A 22839-nucleotide genomic window follows, 5' to 3' on the forward strand; every position below is an offset into this window, starting at 1 on the left:
GCAGGGAACACTTATTGCGGAGATAATTTTCTTATAATTGAAGCTTCCTTTTTGAAAAATGTTTATATTTCTTCTTATTTTTGTTGTGTACAGTCAGAATAGGTTACAAATGGTAGTACTTTTATGGATAACAATATTAACCCCTTAACATCCGATAACTTATATCATCGATGGGATGTAATTATGCCCTCCATGTACATCAGCTGTCATGCCCAAGCGTTCACCAACAGAAGTGTGGCTGTGATTGACAGCCACACTCCCAAAGTAATGTCCGGGATCAGAGAAAATTCCAGTCCTGGCCATTTAACCCTTTATATACTTCGAATAGTACTCGTAGCAGCGCAGACACATGGGGTGTCCTATGCCCTGTGCCTGTCACTCTAAACACTGTGATCGATGAGACTGATGGTCAAATACTTATAGCGATGAGCCAAATAAAGACCTCCAGAGGTTTCTAATATTGGTTTCTGTTAGGGCCCCCAGGACTGTCTAGTATTGGTCAATGTTGCACATTATTTGGAAATTAATATAACCCTCCAGATTGCAAGATACCATGTCGATATACAATATGCTTCTTTCATTTAGTTTGTGAAAACAGGAGATTAAGTGGTTCCAATTATGTTTGATGGGCAGCATGTCGAATGACATTGTTTATAGTCAAAATTAGGACAGATTTATGTACTGTGACTTCAATACAGATAGTTGGCACATTCAGTGGTGAGACAGTGTCAACAATATGATTAGTGTGGCAAGTTGTGCACAATTTTATCTTATATGTATTTGGATGGGTGGTTGATCTGTTTCACTCTCATGGACTTTGGACACGGTGGTTGTGCACTTAATAGTGACTATGTGAACAATAATAGTGGTCTGTCAGTTATGTAAAATGTATTCTACTAACTAATACTCTATTTTTATACTCAATCTTGCAGATCATAATCACAAGTGATGCAAAGGTGTGATTACAAACCGGAGGCTTTGCAGAAAAGCTGTCCTGGGATATATTTATTTTATATGGTGAACAGTTAGTTTTAAATTCTGAAGATATTAGGAAAATAATCTCTAGTTCAGCTGTGATAGAAGGACAAGCTATTAAACCCCGTCACCCCGTCGCTGGCTACTGCTGTCAAAAGTTCATTGCCGTTATCCCCTCTCCTAAATTCCTCCTCAGACCGTAAATAATGGTCTGAAAACAGTTTGTGCCTTTTATGGTAATAATCCGGCAGTCTTGTTCGTTAGTCTTCTTATGCCCGTCCGCCACGGCCCACCCTGAATGCCGAAAGCTTGTCTGAATGTGCAATACCCTTCCCTGCTTCATCCGGGCCTCAAATCTAGTTACTGCACATGCGCCGCTATAGTGTCCCTTTGTGCGTATGCACCAGAACATCAATGCGCAAGCGCAGGATTTCGTGTGTGCTGGGGGAGGCAAGAAGCTGTCAATCAAAAGTAAGGAGGCGGGGTTAACTCGGAAAGGATTGAGGAATGAAGATATGACTCTTTTCAAACTAAAATATGACTCTTATGCTCATTAGCATACGGCGCAGGAACACAAAAAAACTGAATACTAAATGTACAGAGCCGACTTAGAAAATAATTATAGGTTATATAAAAATGATTTTTCATCCACTTCCACCAAGTATTGCTGGTTTAATAGGGGAAATGCTGGTGACGGGTTCCCTTTAAGGAGGCTCTAAATTCAAACATAAGGAAGCAAATCATGGTGAACACCTGATCCAAGCTCTTTCTTTAAACTTTTTACTTTAAACATATAGAGGTATATTGTCTTTAACACCAATTTATCATATCAAGTCTATTTACCCTATTTAACCTAAATAATTTCTTCCATGACCTGACCGGCCGATATCACAAAGCCACCTCCAGCAACTTAATCCCCCTTCCACTTTCTACTCCTTTTAGCATGAGTTACATAGGGCTGAAATGAAGGACTAGCATCAGAATCTATGCTTGTGCCTCCCTCGACGGCCATTACTTGGCATCGGTGGGTTATCATGATGATAGTATTTCATTCACTTTAGAGAACAGCACTACTGCATGCAGAGAAATCACATGTCCGGTCTAAATTCTCCATTAATGTGGGTAATAATTCTATTCCATACAACTGCCGCTACCTCTAGATAACAATTCCCATTCTCACGGAAAGGTTAACAATGGGAAGATGCAGGTGTGCTTTCTATACTATTATAGCTACCCTCGTTATTCACTGGCGTCTGTTGGTTACTATGCCAATGTACTGCTACATCAGGGTAAGGGGGGGGGGGTTGTTGCTACAGTCACGTGGGGAAATCTTAAATAATACCAGACGTAGAACTCTTGTTTGCACACCAACAGCACCACCATTTACCCCTGTCCAGGGTGAAGGGTTTTCACCTCATCTGACATGTAAAACTGGACGACTTATCTTTTCTGTCCTCACTCTGATAGTATAACAAGAGGTCGTGTTTAACAGTGCCTAGCAGAAACTCTGATTCCTTGTTTGTTGCGGTCAAATGTAGCTTAACCATTGCATGGCTATTTATTAATTTCATGATATGAGATCACTTTTTATTTTTAGTTCCATGACGAACCTGCTGTCAGTGGAAATGTGTCAGAACTCTGCAGCATTTCATACAGCTCATCTTGCGGTATTGAATGCAATTTATTGTTGGTATCCTATACTTGTATTATATATATATATATTACATTTACTGGGTTTCAATCATCTAGTTAAATCAGAACTCTCCAAGAATTTGATACACTTTTTTGCAATCCTGCGGTTTTAGATATTTTTTCTTTTTTTTACACTTTCTTGTCATACCTCACCTCCTTGTTTACTTTTTATAGCCTTAGTTCGTTAGTCCATTAAGAGGGTGTCTAGGGATGGGTTGGAGGTTGGGGGTTGCCCTTTAGGGGCTGTTGCCCTGATTAGGTAGGGCGACTGGACAGGGAACATCTGGGTGAGCTGTTAATATATATAATATTCATTGCAACCACTTCCTCTATAATAAAGATATGTTCCTTCCTTTTATCTGCTTGATTTAGTAAAAGTTACATTTTCATTTTTGAACCTTTTTTGACCAGAAGTTCTCTCTGTAAAATAGTTTTTAAACTTCTTTAGCCAGCTTTCTAGGCTCTTCTTTGTGAATTCCCAGTATTTGAGATGAGAACTCAATTCAACAGTTTCATTCCAATTGTGGGTTACCTTATTAATCAAATGAAGTTTACTTCAATTGACTTCCTTCACTATCGTTTTAGCATTTATAAGGTATAAGTTGTGTCATATTTGTAACTTGTATTGGTTTAATTTGCTTCATAGTCAGCTATAAGAATATGCTGGTCAGCTCACGCCACACATCTTAGGATATGTTGATATTTGAGGAAAAGTAAGGAATTACACATCTGTAGTTACTATCACGTTGGATTTGTGGACCCACTGGGCTGTACTGCTAGGTAACAGTCTATAGTTCGTATAGGGTACCTGTGGCAGCTTGGACAGTAGCAAGGCAGGCTCGGCTGCGACTAGGCAGCAGGCAGACGTCATGCGTGGTGTAGCAGGACAGGCGTGGTATGCAGCACAGCACGACTACAGCTCAGCACGGCACTAGACCAGGATAGCACGGGATACAGGATACAGGTACGGGAAACACTCGGAACTGGAAGACACTAGGAGACCATTTGCATAGACAAACTTTGGGTATGACAGCAATGCTCAGGCATGGGAGGAAAGGGCTGGGCCTTTCTTATAGTCCAGGGTGCTCATGGGCTAATTATACATAAAAGTCTGGTGCGCGCACTGCCCTTTTGAGAGTGGGCACCCTTTGGGACCCGGACGAGGTGAGCGGAAGTGAGCGCTGGCGTCTCCTGAGGAGGAGACTGGGGCCAGTGCTCGCAGACCTATGGCTGCAGCCATCAGGAGGTGAGTGAGAATGACAGCCCGCGGCCATGGACATGACAGTTACCTAGCGACTGACCCAACCGTCAGCAATACTCTAAGGCCCAGTTTACATTTTTCAAACTGGAATGGTTCCAAAAAAGGTCTTAAACTTTCAGCTACACTACATAGTCTGAACAGGGTCTAATCCTGATTTATTCTTTTGTGGGTAAGCACAGTTCAGGTTTGCAACATTTCCCCATTCCCTGACTGGTGTGACCATATACAGGGCACTTCATCTAATAAAGCACCAGTATGATAGGAAACAAAGGGAAGAGAGCCACTACATTATTCTTTTTTCAAAAATGTGAGGGTTGGGGGCACCCTATTATTTTTGTAAGTCCCTTTGTCTGAGAATAGATGAACCAAAGTGCAGACCTGTTTGCCTTACAAAATAAAGCGTCTTTAAATCCAATATATAAATATTTCTAATTAGTATGAAATAATATTTTGGCTTTTATGATTGTGGTCTAGCTGATCAACATCCTATGCTAGTGATAAGTTTCCTTTAATGTGTTCATAAATGTCCTGTCTGTGTTTTATTTATCAGGAAATATATACATGTTTCAGTGATATTGCTCCCGTAAGCAGTGTGTTAAAAGTTCTCATTCAGTTCTTAGCTTCTGCCAATCATCCCTCCTACAGCTTCTATTAACAGAGCATAAGAAATGAGTCTGGCAGAGGTCATGGTGTGCCCCATTAACTTCATTAGCATAGGATACCAAATAGCATAAGCTGCTCTGTGAACCATTACTGGGATTTTTACACTTCTCCAAGTGCTGACTGATGGCTTGTACATGTTAATGCGTCTCTGCCTTTTTGTTCTCTCTATCACAATGCTCCTTAGGATTTCACTTAATGGGCTACCCGGATCATATCACCTTAGTCCAGACATATTCTCTTCTAATTCATTAGAATGGGCACTAAACTGGTTAACCCTTTATGTTCTAAGAGATCTTGGTTCCTAGAAAGAACATTAGAATGAAAAGTGCTGCTGCTTCAATCCCACTGAAGTGTGTAAGATCATGATAATAAAAAGCAGTGAGACTGGCTCCAAAATAAATGAGTCGAAGAAAGCTGACATGGCTTTTTTATTTTCTTAAATTGATCCCATTTAGGATAAAATCATTTCTAGCAACAGGAGGCCAGCAGTCAGCTTATGGCACTCAACATCGGTTATAAGCAAAAGAAGCAGAGGGCTGACTGAAGAGCTTACCCTATGAATATATAATATATATTATAAAAGCTGCACGGCATGCATGTGTTAATAATGTACCTTAGCTGACTAGTGTTCTACTTTTTGTAGGTTTCCTGCTTTTCGTATAATTTTGTATTTCCTGAGCATGTTCTAAGGTAACAGCCTTTTGGTGGGAGAAGAGTCTGAAAGTTGATCAATCTCTGCAAGGTTAAGAAAGTAACCAATTTCAAGGCAAGATATGCAGCTACTTTCTAATAATGGAGCATTTCTGTAGCCTACAGTGTAGTATACACAGCTTTTAACAAATTCCATGGACTACTGTGGTAAACACAGCTGAGAAATGAGCAGACTATTTCCTATGAATAAGCTAAAACAATGATTTTGGGTATTGTTGAGCACAAGGGGTACCCTTACTTACCGGTGAGACGATTGCACACGTGAGTGAAAAAGCTTGAATGTTTCTGTGTCTCCATTCATTTCTTTGAAGAGTTATAAATACTTCTGACAGCATTCCCCAGGGAGTAGCTTCATAGTAGGTGAATTTGTCTTCCCTTTTGGAGGGCGAGAAAAAAAAACATGGTTGTATTTTGAGTTAGCTGTAGAAACATGACACATGGATCACCAATGCTGTCTACTCATATGTGTAAATGACAGTGTTGCAGATACCCTTCAAAGATCACTATTCAGCAAATATTCCATAATAGAGGACAACTGAAATATTTATTTCTAATTCTTTTGTATTTCGAGCAAGGTACGGTGTCACAAGGAGTTCTTGCTGGGACTCTGCATGTCGATGTACAGCCTTCTGCCCATAGATCTTACATAGATTGTACAACATTTCATGTATAAGATGTTACACAACTACTAAATTATTCATCCTACCCCTTCATCCATTTTGTTTTTATTAATTTTTATATTTAAAAAAAGAAATATGTACTGTGAATACAAAACCACTTTTACAATATCATATTTCAAACCATGTCTACTATAAGCGCAAAAGATGGAAAAGGTACATATTTATCTTGCTGTATATGCAAAACCACGAGTACTGAACCGGATTTTCAAACAGTATCTGCAAATGATACACTAAGACATAAAAATTCTTATTCTATTTCCCTTAACCTCCTAACCCAACCCGATAAGAGCGCGACGAGACGAAAGATACAGAGAGAGAAAGAGAGAAAAAAAAGTGAAAATAATATGTTAAATATGCCAACACTTATAAAGATTTGTAATTTCCTTACCAGGGTTCTTCCTGAAGTCACACGTTTCAAAAGAGATCATCTCATGAACTACTTTCTTCGAAATTAATACTTGTAAATAATTTTTGGACAGCCAACTTTTGGCGATACAGTATTTTGCTATGTATAATAATGAAATGATAAACATAGTGGTCTGCCAAGTACCTAGAGAGGATTCCCATAGTCCCAACACAGGTATTAACAGACAATTGCACAGAAAAATCATAAATCGAGGCAATATGTTCTATAACTTTTTGCCAAAAACGGAACAATTTTGGATAGCGCCACAAGAGGTGAACTAGACCTACAAATTTTATACAAAAAGTTTGGCGCATAGTATATCCTGTGTAATATTTTATATTGTACCAAATTATAGGAAGAGCTCAGCCAGGAACTAGCTAGAGTAGTCCATATTTCATACCATTATGTCTTAGAGATAGTACCCAAATCCCTAGACCATTTTAATCTTGTATCCTCAAGTAAGTCACTGTTTAAGGTGACAGTCCTAAGTTTTTTTATAATTTTTTTCTAAACACCCCTTCCTAGTTTTTGTGTTTTCCAAAAAGTAGAAAAATAGCCATTTATCCACTACAAACGACTCCAACGCCACATAATACATGATGCAGTTGGAGATATTTAAATTTACCCATATTATCAGTCAGTGCAGATAAATCCATTAAATGATTAAAACGAATGATTTTAGCGTTATCCAGTAATTGTGATAATTTAGTTACATAGTTACATAGTTACATGGTTTGTACGGTTGAAAAAAGACACATGTCCATCAAGTTCAACCAAGGGATGGGAAAGGGGAATTAAAAAATGTCTACACATAGGAGCTAATATTTTTTTGTTCTAGGAAATTATCTAAGCCTTTTTTAAAGCCATCTACTGTCCCTGCTGTGACCAGCTCCTGCGGTAGGCTATTCCATAGATTCACAGTTCTCACTGTAAAGTAGGCTTGTCGCCTCTGCAGGTTAAACCTTTCTTTTTCCAGACGGAGGGAGTGCCCCCTTGTTTTTTGAGGGGGTTTTACATGGAACAGGATTTCACCATATTTTTTGTATGTGCCATTCATATATTTATATAAATTAATCATGTCCCCCCTTAGTCATCTTTTTTCAAGGCTAAATAGGTTTAGTTCTTTTAATCTTTCCTCATAACTTAGATTCTTCATGCCCCTTATTAGCTTCGTTGCTCTTCTTTGTATTTTTTCCAACTCCAGGGCATCCTTTCTATGAACTGGAGCCCAAAACTGAACTGTATATTCTAGATGAGGCCTCACTAATGCTTTGTAAAGTGGTAATATTATATCCCTGTCCCGCGAGTCCATGCCTCTTTTAATACACGACAATATCCTGCTGGCCTTTGAAGCAGCTGATTGACACTGCATGCTGTTATTTAGTTTATGATTTACAAGTACACCCAGATCCTTCTCAACAAGTGACTCCCCCAGTGTAGCTCGCCCTAGGACATATGATGCATGCAGGTTGTTGGTACCCAGGTGCATAACTTTACATTAATCTACATTAAACTTAATTTGCCAAGTGGACGCCCAAATACTCAGTTAGTTTAAATATGCTTGCAATTCACAAACATCTTCCATAGTCTGAACTATATTGCATAGCTTGGTGTCATCTGCAAAAATAGAAATAGTGCTATTAATCGCATCCTCTATATCATTAATAAATAAGTTGAATAATAGTGGTCCCAGCACTGAACCCTGGGGTACACCACTTATAACCGGTGACCATTCAGAGTAGGAATCATTGACCACAACTCTCTGGATACGGTGCTTGAGCCAATTCTCAATCCAATTATAAACTATACTTTCTAAACCTATAGTCCTTAATTTACCCATTAGATGTCTATGTGGGACAGTGTCAAATGCCTTTGCAAAGTCCAAAAACACTAAATCCACAGCGGCCCCTCTGTCTAGGCTTCTGCTTACCTCTTCATAAAAACAAATCAAGTTGGTTTGACAGCTTCTGTCCTTTGTAAAACCATGCTGGCTGTCACTTATAATACTATTTATTGTCACATAATTCTGTATATAGTCCCTCAATAGCCCCTCAAACATTTTCCCCACGATTGATGTTAAGCTTACTGGTCTATAATTACCCGGCGAAGACCTAGAGCCCTTTTTGAAAATAGGCACCACATTTGCCCTGCGCCAGTCCCTTGGCACTATACCAGTCATGAGAGAATCTCTAAATATTATGAAAAGGGGGACAGAAATAACTGAACTATGCTCCTTAAGAAATCTAAGGTGTAACCCATCTGGTCCCGGGGCCTTGTGTATGTTTATTTTATTTAATTTAGCTTGCACCATATCTTCATTCATCCAATTGAGTATATCAACTGATATATTAACAGCGCTGGCACCAGCTACATCAGCTGCTCTTTCTTCTGTTGTATAAGAACCCATTTAGTAACTCTGCCTTCTCTTGATCCCCTGTGACCAACTCTCCATTACCATTATCTAAGGGTCCTACATGTTCAGACCTTGGCTTTTTTGCATTTATATGCTTGAAGAATTTTTTGGGATTTGTTTTACTATCCTTGGCCACCTGCCTTTCATTTTGTATTTTTGCTGATTTTATTACCTTTTTACAGATTTTATTAAGCTCTTTATATTTTACAAAGGCTACAGCTGTACCCTCAGATTTATATTTTTTAAATGCCCTTTTTTTTGGTCATGTATTGCCCTTTTTACAGAAGGTGTAAGCCATGTGGGATTTAATTTTTGTCGTTTATACTTGTTACCTATAGGAATAAATTTTGCACTTTAACCCCTTAACGACCGCCCACCGTCTTTTGACGTCGGGCGGTGCAGGTACTCAGTCTACAGCGACGCCTTTTGGCGTCGCTGTAGTAGAGTGGGTTTAACGGCAGCCTGGTCAAGTCTGCACTAAAAACCGGCTGTATGTAACAGGTCCGGTTCTTAGTGCAGCCATGAGGACCTGCCGATTTCGTCGTAACAGCATGTGACCGCTGTGACAGCCAATCACAGCGGTCACTTGCTGTTACTGTGTACAGAGCCGCCGGGAGTGTCTAAATGACAGCTCCTGCTCTAAGAACGAGCTGTTGCTAGCAGCTCTGTTCTTAGAGCAGTGATCAGGAGCCAATAGTATTGGTTCCTGATCTTTTTTGTGTTCACTATGATATCCAATCATAGTGATCACTACTGTAAAATAAAAGTAAAACATGTATCTGTTTCTCCTCACTCTGTTCTAGCTGTGGAGAGAAACAGATACAAGTGTGTCAGTGTCCCCTACACAAAATCACTTGTTCCTCACATAGTTTCAAAAAAAATATCATTTTTTCAGTATTTTATAGTATATAGTATATACATATATATATAAATATAAATATATTTACTGTATATACTAAGAATTGTACTATAAACGACTTTCTTTTTAGGGTACGCTGTTAGACGGCGTGTACGCTGTTAGACGGCGTAGGGTTCTGTTCTGGGCTTGGGTTTACAGTTCGTGTTAGGCGTAGGGTTTAGGTTTAGGTTTAGGTTTGAAAAAAAAAAAAACGTTAAAAAAAAAATCAAGAAAAAAAAAAAAAAACGTTTAATTCCTTTAGTGTGGTTAGTTGATAAAAAATTGAAACCGCTAGTTACGTTTATTATTTGCGGTTTAGACTGTATTATCATTATGCCTGCCAAAAGATACAGCGTTGAGGAAACCTATCAGATGCTATGCTCCGATACGGATTCTGCATCTGAAGTTGAGCTTTTTCTTGAAAGCGACAGCGAAAGTGTCGCTTCAAGGGATTCTACGGATATGAGACCCAGCACCAGTGATATGGGAGACGACGCAGTTGCCACAACGTCCGTTCAAAGTGCAGCCCCTGATATTGCGCAACCCCACCAAACCAATTTAGTGTGGGAACCCACAAGTCTATTTTCTCCCACCATAAATGACTTTATTGCTACACCTGGCATAAGTCCCAATGTCAGTAATTTTTCACCACTAAATTATTTTAATATTTTTATTACGGACCAAGTTTTGGAACATTTTGTGCAGGAAACAAATTTGTATGCCAGGCAGTACATTGGCAATAAGCCTTCGTCACCTTATGCCAGGTTGTGGAATCCCACAAATGCAACGGAAATAAAAAAAATTCTGGGCCTCACCCTTAACATGGGAATTATAAAAAAAAACCTATATTAGGTCATATTGGGCATCAAGCCCTATACATGCCACCCCCATTTTTTCTGGCATTATGTCACGCAGCAGGTATGAAATACTTATGCGATTTCTCCACTTTAGTGACAACCTACAGGCACCCCCTTCCAGCGACAGAAGCCGTGACCGGCTGTATAAATTAAGGCCTTTGCTAAATTTTCTTAATTCCTCCTTTTTAGGAGAATATACCCCTGAACAAAATTTAGCAGTGGATGAATCGCTAATGAATTTCAAAGGGCGTCTCTCATTCCGCCAATTCATACCCTCAAAAAGTGCAAAATACGGGGTAAAGATCTACAAATTATGTGAAAGCACTACTGGCTACACATGTGCATTTAAGATCTACGAGGGTAAAGACAGTGAATTCAATCCACCAGGGTGCCCTCCAAATATTGGTACCACTGGTAAGATTGTGTGGGATTTAATTGGCCCTTTCCTACACAAGGGGTATCATGTATACAGGGACAGTTTTTATACCAGTGTGCCATTGTTTAGCGACCTTCATTGTGCCAACACCGGAGCCTGTGGCACAATACGCAGGAATCACAAAGGTTTCCCGCGTCAACTTGTGGATAAAAAACTACCAAAGGGGGAGTCATGCACTTTTCAAATTGAGAAGATGCTGGCTTTAAAATTTTGTGACCGCAAGGACGTCTATATGATCAGCACTATCCATACAAATGCAACAGCAACTGTTAGAGAACGTGGGGACTCTGCAGATAGACAAAAGCCTGTGTGTGTCATCAACTATAACAAATTCATGGGTGGGGTAGATTTGTGCGACCAGATGTTACAACCTTATCTGGTTAAAAGGAAAACCAGAACGTGGTATAAGAAAGTGGCAATATACCTCATCAAGGTTGCAATGCACAATGCATTTGTCCTGTACAAAAAATCAGCGGGCAGGGCGACATTCTTTGAATTTCAGGAGAAAGTGATTGAAGATCTCCTATTTCAATCTGCAGACCAGAGAGTAGTTCATGAGTCAGAGGATGTACGCCGACTTGTTGAAAAACATTTTTTACACCCCATCCCTTCAACACCTAACCAAAAATACCCCAAAAAACGGTGTCGGGTCTGCATCAAACGGGGACAGAGAAGTGAGTCAAGATATTATTGTTCCGCTTGTCCTTCCAACCCTGGTCTATGCATAAGTCCCTGTTTTGAAATCTATCATTCCGTCGCACGTTACAAATTTTCTTTTGTGAGCTATAAAAGTTAAAATGCAGGATTTATTTAGGATTTTATTTTTTTGTACACCTCTTTTTTTTTTTTTAGGGAAGCAGCTTCGCTTTATATTTAGGAGATGCCAAAATTTAGGGTTCTTTTAGAGATTTCTTTTTTTTAATCACTTTTTTTGGGAGGGAGGGAAATATACTTTTCTAGACTGAGTCATTTTGGGATATAACCCAGTTATATAAAGTGGAATAAGGCCCTGAAATTCATTCAAGATAAAATTGTGCCCTGAAAGCTTTTTATTTCCTTTTCCGTTATGACTATGTCCTGCCATAAATAGCTGTTACTCACTGGGGATACGGCATAATTTTTTCTTTTTATTCTGAGGATTTCTAATAAGCGAGCTGTTCCTTATCAATACACTATGGGCTTTATTACAGTTTTGTTCGGGTTTTTGGTGGACCTCTTACACCCGACAATACTTCTAGAAATAGCGACATTAATTTGGGGAGTAGTGGTCCTTTACTGTATCTATACATACGGTGTGGGACACTGCCCCTTTATATATTCTACAGGTGATTGGTTGTTTTGTGCACATGGCGGTTCCTACCTTGCCGGGCAGGGGCTTGTTATGGTGTACCGCGTCACTTAGCACATTCGTCCCTTATATAGGGATTGATAGAGCTAAAGAGACGTTGTATGACCAGTCACTTTGAATAATAAAGTCATTACAGCCCTACAAATTTTCTTTCATCCTGTGAACATGCTCTAGTTTTCCACATAGCTGGATACATTCTTCCTCCTTTTTTTGGGGATATATTGCCTTTTTCCGCCAACAGTTTAATAAATTTTCCCACTCTAACTTACTATATATCAGAGCGGGTTGATATACATAATGTCTATGGACTGACATGATTTCAGGACAGCTGCTTTCTTAGCACGACATAGTCATAGGGTGTAGAAACTGTTAGGGACATATATTTCTCAATCTAGAAAAGTCGAATCCACCCATTTTCAAGCAAAATGTGTGTCCTGGAAGCCTCCGGGTGCTCCCTTCCTTTTGGGTCCTGCCGTGTGTCCAGGAAACGCATTAGGGCCACAATGGGGATATTTTTGAACACAGGAGAAACAGGGTGATACATTTTCTGGTGCATTTCCTTATTCTCATGTCCTCTGTACAAGAAATCTGACCTTAAAATGACACATTTGTGAAAAAAAGTGAAATAAAATTTTCTTTCCACCTGATTTGCATTACTTCCTGCGAAAACTGTGGGGTCAAAATACTTAGTACACACCTAGATGAATACCTTAGTTTTCAAAATGGGGTCATTTATTGGGAGTTTCTATCTTTTTGGCAGCTCAGTACCTCTATAAATGTGTAATGGGGCCTGAAACATTTTCAAGCAAAACGTGTGTCCGGAAAGTCTTCGGGTGCTCCCTCCCTTTCGGGCCCTGCCGTGTGTCCAGGCAACGCATTAGGGCCACAATGGGGGCATTTTTGAAAACAGGAGAAACAGGGTGATAGATTTTACGGTGTGTTTCTTCATTCTCATGGTCACTTTACAAAGAAATCGGTCTTCAAAGTGATACTTTTATATAAAAAGTGTTTTGTTTTTTTATTTCACCTGCTATGCATTAAATTTAGCAAAAAACTGTGGGGTCAAAATACTCACTACACCCCTAGATAAATACCTTAAGGGGTGTAGTTTTCTAAATGGGGTCGTTTATGGGGAGTTTCTTTCGTTCTGATAGTTCAAAACCTCTCCAAATGTACAGTGGGGCCTAAAACATTTTCAAGCAAAATATGAGACCTGAATGCCTCCGGTTGCTCCCTTCCTTTCGGGCCCTGCCATGTGTCCAGGCAACGCATTAGGGTCACAATGGGGGCATTTTTGAAAACAGGAGAAACAGGGTGATAGATTTTGGGGTGTGATTCTTCATTCTCATGGTCGCTTTACAAAGAAATTGGTCTTCAAAGTGATACTTTTATATAAAAAGTGTTTTTTTTTTTTTATTTCACCTGCTATGCATTAAATTTAGCAAAAAACTGTGGGGTCAAAATACTTACAACACCCCTTAATAAATACCTTAAGGGGTGTAGTTTTCAAAATGGTGTCACTTGTGGGGGTTTCCACCATTCTGACACCTATGAGCCTCTGAAAACCTGGCTTGGTGCAGGAAAACAAAATGTACTTCAAAATGTATAAAATTATTACTAAACTTGTAAGTCTTCTAAATTGCTCAAAAAAAAAATTTGTGTGTACATATTGCAGTTAAAAATAGGGAAAAATTATAATTTTTACAAAATTTCTTCCATTTTTCTATTTTTTAATTAATTTCCGCAAATCGTATCAGTCTACTTTTACCACTAAAATAAAGTACAACATGTGACGAAAAAACAATGTCACAATTACTTGGATATTCAAAACTTTCGCAGAGTTATTCTCTGATAAAGTCAGACATACCAGATTTAACAAATCTGGCTTGGTCATTAAGGTCTTTTCAGGCCCGGTCATTAAGGGGTTAATTACCCAAAGTAGATTTGAAAATCTCCCATTTATCATTTGTCCCATTATGTAACATTAGTTCTTCCCAGTCTATATCCTGAATTGCAGCCCTCATCCTGGGGAAATTGGCCTTCTTAAAATTAAGTGTTTTTGCCCTCCCAGGCTGTGTTTGTTTTTTACAGTATATGTAAAATATAACTATATTATGATCACTGCTGCTGAGGTTTTCACGAACATTGACATTCCCAACAAGCTCTGCATTATTAGAAATGACTAGATCCAACAGAGCTTCACCTCTAGTCGGGTCTTCCACAAACTGTCCCATAAAATTTTCCTGCAACAGGTTGAGGAAATGTCTCCACTTTGCAGTTGAAGCCGAACCATGACACAAATTAATATCCCGGTAATTAAAATCTGCCATTATCACTATTGTACTCGCCTGTGCAGCCCGCTCCATCTGTTTATATATTTGACCTTCTATCACTTCAGTTATATTGGGGGGTCTATAGATTACACCAAAAGTAATTTTTTCAGTGTTTACCTCCCTTTGTAATTCCACCCACAAGGTTTCAACCTCCTCACAATCTTCACCCTCTAATGTTTCATTCACACTCACCTTCATATCGCTTCTCACATACAGACATACACCACCGCCTTTCCTATTTGCCCTGTCTTTCTGAAACAGTAGACTTACAGCCCAATCATGTGAAGAGTCCAGCAATGTTTCAGCAACACCAACTATATCTATATTTTCTTCCAGTATCAAGGCCTCCAGCTCCCCCATTTTTCATGCTAGACTTCTGGCATTTGAGAACATACACATTAACTTGCCTTTAAATGTTTCAATTCAGTATCATAAATGTGATTTGACATTATTTGGGCTTTTTTATTTCACTGCTGTTTTGTAACGAAAGGATCTCCTAATCTTGTTGCCTAGTCCTCTCCCCACCGTCTATTTCTCCCCTCACCAATATAGTCTGACCCCTCTCTAACCTAACTACCCCTTTATTTTCTACATTGGCCTCCCTCCTCAGCCCTAGTTTAAATACTCCGCCACCCCAGCTAGAATTCTCTCCCCCAGCACAGTGGACCCCCTTCCATTTAGGTGCAAATCATCTGCAGAATACAGTTTGTACCCCAATGAAAAGTCAGCCCAGTGCTCTAGGAACCCAAAACCTTCTCCTCTACACCAAGACTTAAGCCATGCATTTTACTCCCTGAGCTCACGCTGTCTTTCCTGTGATGCACATGGCACAGGCAGTATTCCTGAGAATACTACCTTGGAGGTCCTTCCCTTCAGCTTGTAGCCTAGTTCTTTAAAATTATTCTTAAGGCTCCTCCACCTACCATTTATTCTGTCGTTGGTACCGACATGGACATCAACAGCTGGATCATCACCAGCCCCTCCCAGCAATTTGTCCACCCGTTCCACCACATGCCGAACCCTGGCACCAGGAAGACAGCAAACCATTCGGTTGAGGCGGTCTTGGCGACAAATGATTCTATCCGTCTTTCTGATTATAGAATCCCCTACAACTATCAATTGTCTTGGCTTACCTGCATTACCATCCCGCCGACTACTAGCTGGGCTGTTCTCCCGGCTGTTAGGGAGATCAGTATCCACTAGGGCTGCCATTTCTGAGACCGACACCCTCGCATCATCACCCAACTTGGCAATTTTGCTTGGATTGTCAGAAACCGGATTGGCCTTCCTTTTCTTTGACCCCTTTCTACTGCCCCTAACTACATTAACCCAGCTACTTACCTGATCCTGCTCACCCATGTCTTCACCCTCCAGTTCTAACCCACTAACTGCATGCTCCATGAGCAGCAAGCTCAGCTCAAGATTGTCTATCTTCCTCAGTGTTGCATTCTGCTCCTCCAGATCTCTAATGCGAGCTTCCAGGTGAACAACATGCTCACATCTGCCACAGAGGTATTCCCCCTGGAACTCCGGCTCCAGTCGTGCATACATATGGCAAACTGTGTACTCAAGAAAACCTCCAATCTTGCTATCCAGTATCCAAGTTACATCAAAACAGCGAACAATTGTCAAAGTAAAAGAAAAGAAGAGTACTTACAGGGGCTTTAACTCCTCTTTAAAACTCTGGTTTTATAACTCCACTTAGATCACAAGCTACTTAAACCACAAAGCTCAGAAAGAGCCAGTAGTGATGCCCTTTTTTAACCCAAAAGGCAGGTGTCGTCAATTTCCTGACTTCTTTAAAGAGGCTCTGTCACCAGATTTTGCAGCCCCTATCTGCTATTGCAGCAGATCGGCGCTGCAATGTAGATTACAGTAACGTTTTTATTTTTAAAAAACGATCATTTTTGGCCAAGTTATGACCATTTTTGTAATTATGCAAATGAGGCTTGCAAAAGTCCAAGTGGGTGTGTTTAAAAGTAAAAGTCCAAGTGGGTGTGTATTATGTGCGTACATCGGGGCGTGTTTACTACTTTTACTAGCTGGGCGTTGTGTATAGAAGTATCATCCACTTCTCTTCACAACGCCCAGCTTCTGGCAGTGCAGATCTGTGATGTCACTCACAGGTCCTGCATCGTGTCGGCACCAGAGGCTACAGTTGATTCTGCAGCAGCATCAGCATTTGCAGGTAAGTAGCTACATCGACTTACCTGCAAACGCCGATGCTGCTGCAGAATCATCTGTAGCCTCTGGTGCCGACACGATGCAGGACCTGTGAGTGACGTCACAGTGCTGCACTGCCAGAAGCTGGGCGTTGTGAAGAGAAGTGGATGACACTTCTATACACAACGCCCAGCTAGTAAAAGTAGTAAACACGCCCCGATGTACGCACATAATACACGCCCAGTTGTACTTTTACTTTTCAACACGCCCAGTTGTACTTTTGCAAGCCTCATTTGCATAAATACGAAAATGGTCATAACTTGGCCAAAAATGCTCGTTTTTTAAAAATAAAAACGTTACTGTAATCTACATTGCAGCGCCTATCTGCTGCAATAGCAGATAGGGGCTGCAAAATCTGGTGACAGAGCCTCTTTAAGATTCTTATTATACCATAGTGGAGAAATTTAGTAAATTTCACCTTGTATTTCTTCTTAAGTGTTACTCAAACCTTGTGCAACATTCTAAAATCTTCAGAACTCACAATCCTGCAATGATCCAGAGTCAAGCAATTCATAAATATCGGCATATTCCCTTTGACCATACATCAACCGAGTATATATTAAAAATAATATTTCTCCGGTCAACAAAATATTGAATTTGAGAAGATAAAATATATAGAAAAAAATTAGGTGATTCCATTCTTCTCTGTTCCCTGGGTAAAGTCAAGTGACCTAAACCATGCTTTTGGAATCATTACAGGACAATTGATAAGACTATAAAGGATTTTAGGCAAAATAATCATTTTAACTAACGCAATCTGATCCGACAGGGAATAATGGAATATCCTCCAATTCTTCAACCTTGCCCGTACCCATAACAGGATACGGGAAAGGTTAAAGGGGTTATCCGGGGACCAAAAATTGCAAAAATTCCATTGCATTAATATTTTTATGTAAAAAGAAGTCACTTGCTAATGTATTTTCATTCAAAATTCGGTACTAAATGGTGCAGTTCAAACCCGGTGAATTGTTCCTGGAAGTCCTGCAGCTTTTCTAATATTGATGATGCGCTGACATGGCCCCATGTGACTGTGGGCTTGCTACGTCAGCAGCAGTACTGGAGTCCCTGAGCAGAGCATCAGCTGATGCTCTGCTCTGGGACTCCAGCGATAGGAAACCCCTGAAATCACTGACCATATATAGACAGTGACAGTGACGTCGGCAGCAGTACTGGAGTCTGGAGTCCCCGAGCAGAGCATCAGCTGATGCTCTGCTCGGGAACTCCTGCAATAGAAAACCCCTGAAGTCACTGTCCAAATGTCGGGAACAGTGCTGGAGTCCAGAGCAAAGTGCTAGCTAATGCTCTGCTTGGGGACTCCAGCAATATGCAATGTGACAGCCCCTTGCTTTAATATCATGCCGACACGAACAGCGCAGGAAGCAAGCCCTCAGTCACGTGGGGCCGTGTCGGCGCATCATCAATATTAGAAAAGCTACAAGACTTGCAGGAACAATTCACCGGGTTTGAACTGTACCATTTAGTACCAAATTTTAAATTAAAGTACATTAGTAAGTGACTTCTTTTTACACACAAATATTAATGCAATGCAATTTTTGCAATTTTTGGTCCCCGGATAACCACTTTAAGTTCCAAATACTCCTCAGCCCTACCGGAAATAACAATACCCAGATATTTAAAAGAGTAGAGTGGGTAATACTTCCAATACCACTACCAACCTCATTAATTGTATTATCTAGCGATAGAAAATAAGACTTGCCCCAATTTTTTATCAGACCATAAAACCTACCAAACTTGTTTAGTATCTCCCTAATAACTGGGTAAGAAATATATAAGTTATCCAGAAAAAGCATAATGTCATCCTCATAAAAGGATATTTTATTCTTGCTGCCGGCTGGACCAAATCCAATTATTCTATCGTCATCTCTAGAGGGCACCCCTGTCTCATTCCCCGCTCAATACCAAAACTGTCTGTTGTGTGATTATTCACCAGGACTTGGGCGTTCGGGTTGGAATATAACAGTTTAACCCAATCTATAAAGGTATCCTCAAAACCAACGGCCTTCATCTCCAGCCAAAGGAATGACCAGTTCGTATAGTCAAAAGCCTTTGTAGCATCTAAGGCCACAAGGGCTTTCATCCATAGATGATATATTTGTAATCACGCAATTCCTCCCACCCCTTTATACAGAGTATATAATACATTAGAACAAGTCTGAGAAACCCTTTAACAACATCTGACAATTGATACTCAAAAGCGGTCTTTCAAAAGCCATAACATGTTGACACAACAGAAACCATTCCTGCTCTTTACTGCAATTATTTTTTTGCTTTTCAAATGACCCCCAATGTGCTTTAAAAGATCTTCTAATCAGTAATAGTAGCAAAGTACCGTTAATCTTTCATCATTCCTCACCCTGTGGACTACAGATGTTGTCTGTGAAGAGATCATTATCGAAATCAGCTGGAACTCTGAGCATTACAGGAATTCATCAACTGCCTATGGAGAAAGGAAAAGCAGCCACATTGGACTCCCGGGCGCATTACGGCACAGTGCTGCTGGAAGACGCGTAACATTTACAGTTAATCTCTTTGCAGCACTGGCATTGCAGAACCTTGTTTAAGTCTGAACCATTTGCAATTAAACAATTCATTCCTATATGTTCAGTACATTATTTTATCTACAACTTATGTTTGAAGTATTCCTTCTACTGTTGTTTTTATCGAATAAAAGAGAATTATACAGGATACGGCCCCATATACACGACCGTAGATTTCGTCCATAATTGCGGACCTTAATTACGGTCCGCAATTACGGACCCATTAATTTCTATTGACCACGGACACCTTCTTGTATATTTGCTGGACGGTGTCCGGGCCGTAGACAGCCTCCGCAAAAGATAGGACATGTCCTATCTTTTGCTTTTTACAGTCCATGCTCCCATACCTTATATGGGAGCACATGCCTAAAATGTGGGTAGTTGTCCGCGGCCAGCGGTGCCCTTAATAGTGGACTGTGATTACGGGCACTGCCACGTGCATGAGGCCTAAATCAGTACATGTTGGACATTTTTAAAAATGGGATGAAATGGCACATGCATTTGTTTTAATGTTCAGGTATTTTGAAACACTGTAGCATGTAAAGCCAGGAATTACGGGCAGAAATAGTTTCTCCATTGTCTTATGATATCAGCAAACCAGCTTTGGAAAATTTACTCTCCAAAAGTCAGTTTGGGCACCATTCATTGTAAGCTCCACCTTGCGCCCAGTATGTAAGAAATGCACACACATTTTGTATCGCTTAAGTCGGCAGAACTTGCCATGTTCAGGTGTCTTTTCCCAGTTCACCAGATGTTACAAATAAAAAAACCACCTAATTTCACATATTCACCTTTTTTTTTTCCTTTTTTCCTTCTATATTCTAAAAAAAGTAAAATCCAGCACTTATATTTTTTTTACACAATATGGAAGCACAATATTTTCTGATAAAAACAAGACCAAACACACGTCGATTAGAAGAGTAAGGCTTTGATCACACAAAGCAGATATGCTGCGTAAAAGCACACAGTGTATCTGCCCTGTGCGCCGCAGGGAATTCTGGCCAAAAAAATCGCACCAAATTGTGGTGCAGTTTTTCGACTGGAGTGTCCGCTGCAGAAAACTGCACGTAGAAAAGCGCACATAGAAAGTTTGGATGCAGTGGTCACATGGGATGAAACCGCTGCTTTTCTGCCACATTAAATGCAATGTCTGCTATTTGTTGCAGGTTTTACCTCCCCATTGAATTCAATGGGGAAAACCCGCAGCGAATAAACAGCGATTACGCAAATACAATTGACATGCTGCGGATTAAAAAACACACCACAGGTCAATTTCTGAGCGTTTTTTCCACTCATCATTTACGCAACGTGTGGATGAGATTTGTTTAAATCTCATGCACTCTGCTGCTACTGTATTATGCTGCGGATTTTCCGCAACAAAATCCGTTGTGGAAAATCTGCAGTATTTACGCTACATGTGAACTCACTCTAATAGAACAACAATTTGCTTTTAAATTGGCACATGGCTAAAACGTAAAAATGAGCCTGGTCAGGAAGAGGGGTAAGGCTTCTGGTCAGGTACCCTCACAACTGTTAAAATACCTTATATTATATAAACAGTAGTGTGAACTGGCCTATGTCCTAAGTTAGCATATCCTATCAATAGCACAAGTGCAATAGTGTTAATTCTGCAATACAACACTGTTTCATCTTTTTATTCCTGCTATTTACAAATCAGATGTTTTTCAATTAAAATGTAGGGCTAGCGATCAGCCTCAGGTTATTGTACTTCAAATGTACAAAAGATACTTGTTAACTCAGTGGACAGATAATTGAGTTTATCAAATCCAAAAATGACATTGCTGAATAAGGTGCAGCATTACCTGAGGTGAGCCAATTTTCGTACCATAGATTACATGTAATTCATGGACCTAAATGACTGGTATCTTTAATGAAAAATTTTATGACTCCCACTGTACATTACAATGAAATTGTGCTTGAGATGCTGGAGTCAGGGCAGGGTGATGTGACTCTCTTTTGTTTTGTCTATGAAGTTTACTCCTTTGTGCAAAAGTGCCAGTGTTTTAGAGCACCAAACTCCACATAGAGGCAGAATGGAGATGGGATGTGTATTAAAATATTTTACCTTATCCCGATTCCATCCTCCAGGGCACTATTTATTTACAATATAGAAACTAATTTTATGGTTACATTAAGTTTATTCTATATGAAAATATACTTAAAACGTACCTAAGTTTTCAGTTGACTCTCCAGAATAAGCTGTGATATGTGTACATGAGGAATAACATTAATTCTGGCCATTATATGACTTGTATGTGCCATTATTTAGCAGTTTTCCCCTCTGCAGTTTCTACCTGTAATTCTCAGTTTTCTCTGAGCTGGAGGGTAGAGCCAACTGCTATCATGTCTTCTATTTACAACACACATAGTGAATGGGAGAATCCTGCTCATCTATCTCTATCTATCACATATATACACTCCTCAACATTGAAATTGCAACACCAAGAAGGGTATACCGTAAGGTTATGCAAATCAAGAAAGTAGTAGGTGTCACTTAGATCTGCAAATTATCAAATTTTCAAGCACCTTGCTCCAATCTGTGTCATGTGGGAGGGGCATAAAAGCCAGATTGAAAGCAAAGTTTTTTAGCCACATGAAACCTTAAAAATTGGATCAAGGGGTGTGGGATGATTGTGTGATGCTTCTTGTTCATCAACGTGCCAGTTATTGCCACTTGTCGCAAACTGATAGGGACAGAATCCTTGAACTGAGAGACCATTATTTATTACTCCGGCAAATCGCTACGTGCTTAGGCCAAGATGTCAGCACTGTTCAACTTTGCATGTCCATGAGGTTGGGAGAACTAGGAATGGGAATGACAGCAAGGGGTTCGCACCTCTGCATTGGCAGATCGTCTAATAGGAAGAATGGTGCGTAGTGATCCATTCTATATTGCAAGTGAAATTGGACGTCACATTGCAAGCCTAGGGTGCCAACCATTGTCGACACAAACCATCAGAAGGTGTTTGCATGACATTGGGCTACAAGCCAGACACCCAGCTGCAGGTGTTCCATTGACCACACGCCACTGCTATCAAAGCTGTCATGGTGCACAGCAACATGGTAATGGAAGCTAGAATGGCGGTCTATCTTCCTCAGTGATGAGTCCCGCTTTAGTCTTGGACACAATGATTCCTAGAGATTAGTCTGGAAACCACGTGAACAGCGCCATGAAGAGGTCCTACTCCCGGGATTATGGTGTGGGGTGGCATAGTGGATTGTAGCCGGACCCCTCTAGTCTTCATTTCAGGTACACTAACAGGTTAGCGTTACATTGATATGGTCGTGGAACCAGTGATACGACCATTTCTCCAAAGTGTCCCAGAACCTGTTTTTCAACAGAACAATGCCAGGCCACATGTTG

This window comes from Rhinoderma darwinii, chromosome 2, assembly GCF_050947455.1.
Source record: "Rhinoderma darwinii isolate aRhiDar2 chromosome 2, aRhiDar2.hap1, whole genome shotgun sequence".
Classification (NCBI taxonomy): Eukaryota; Metazoa; Chordata; class Amphibia; order Anura; family Rhinodermatidae; genus Rhinoderma; species Rhinoderma darwinii.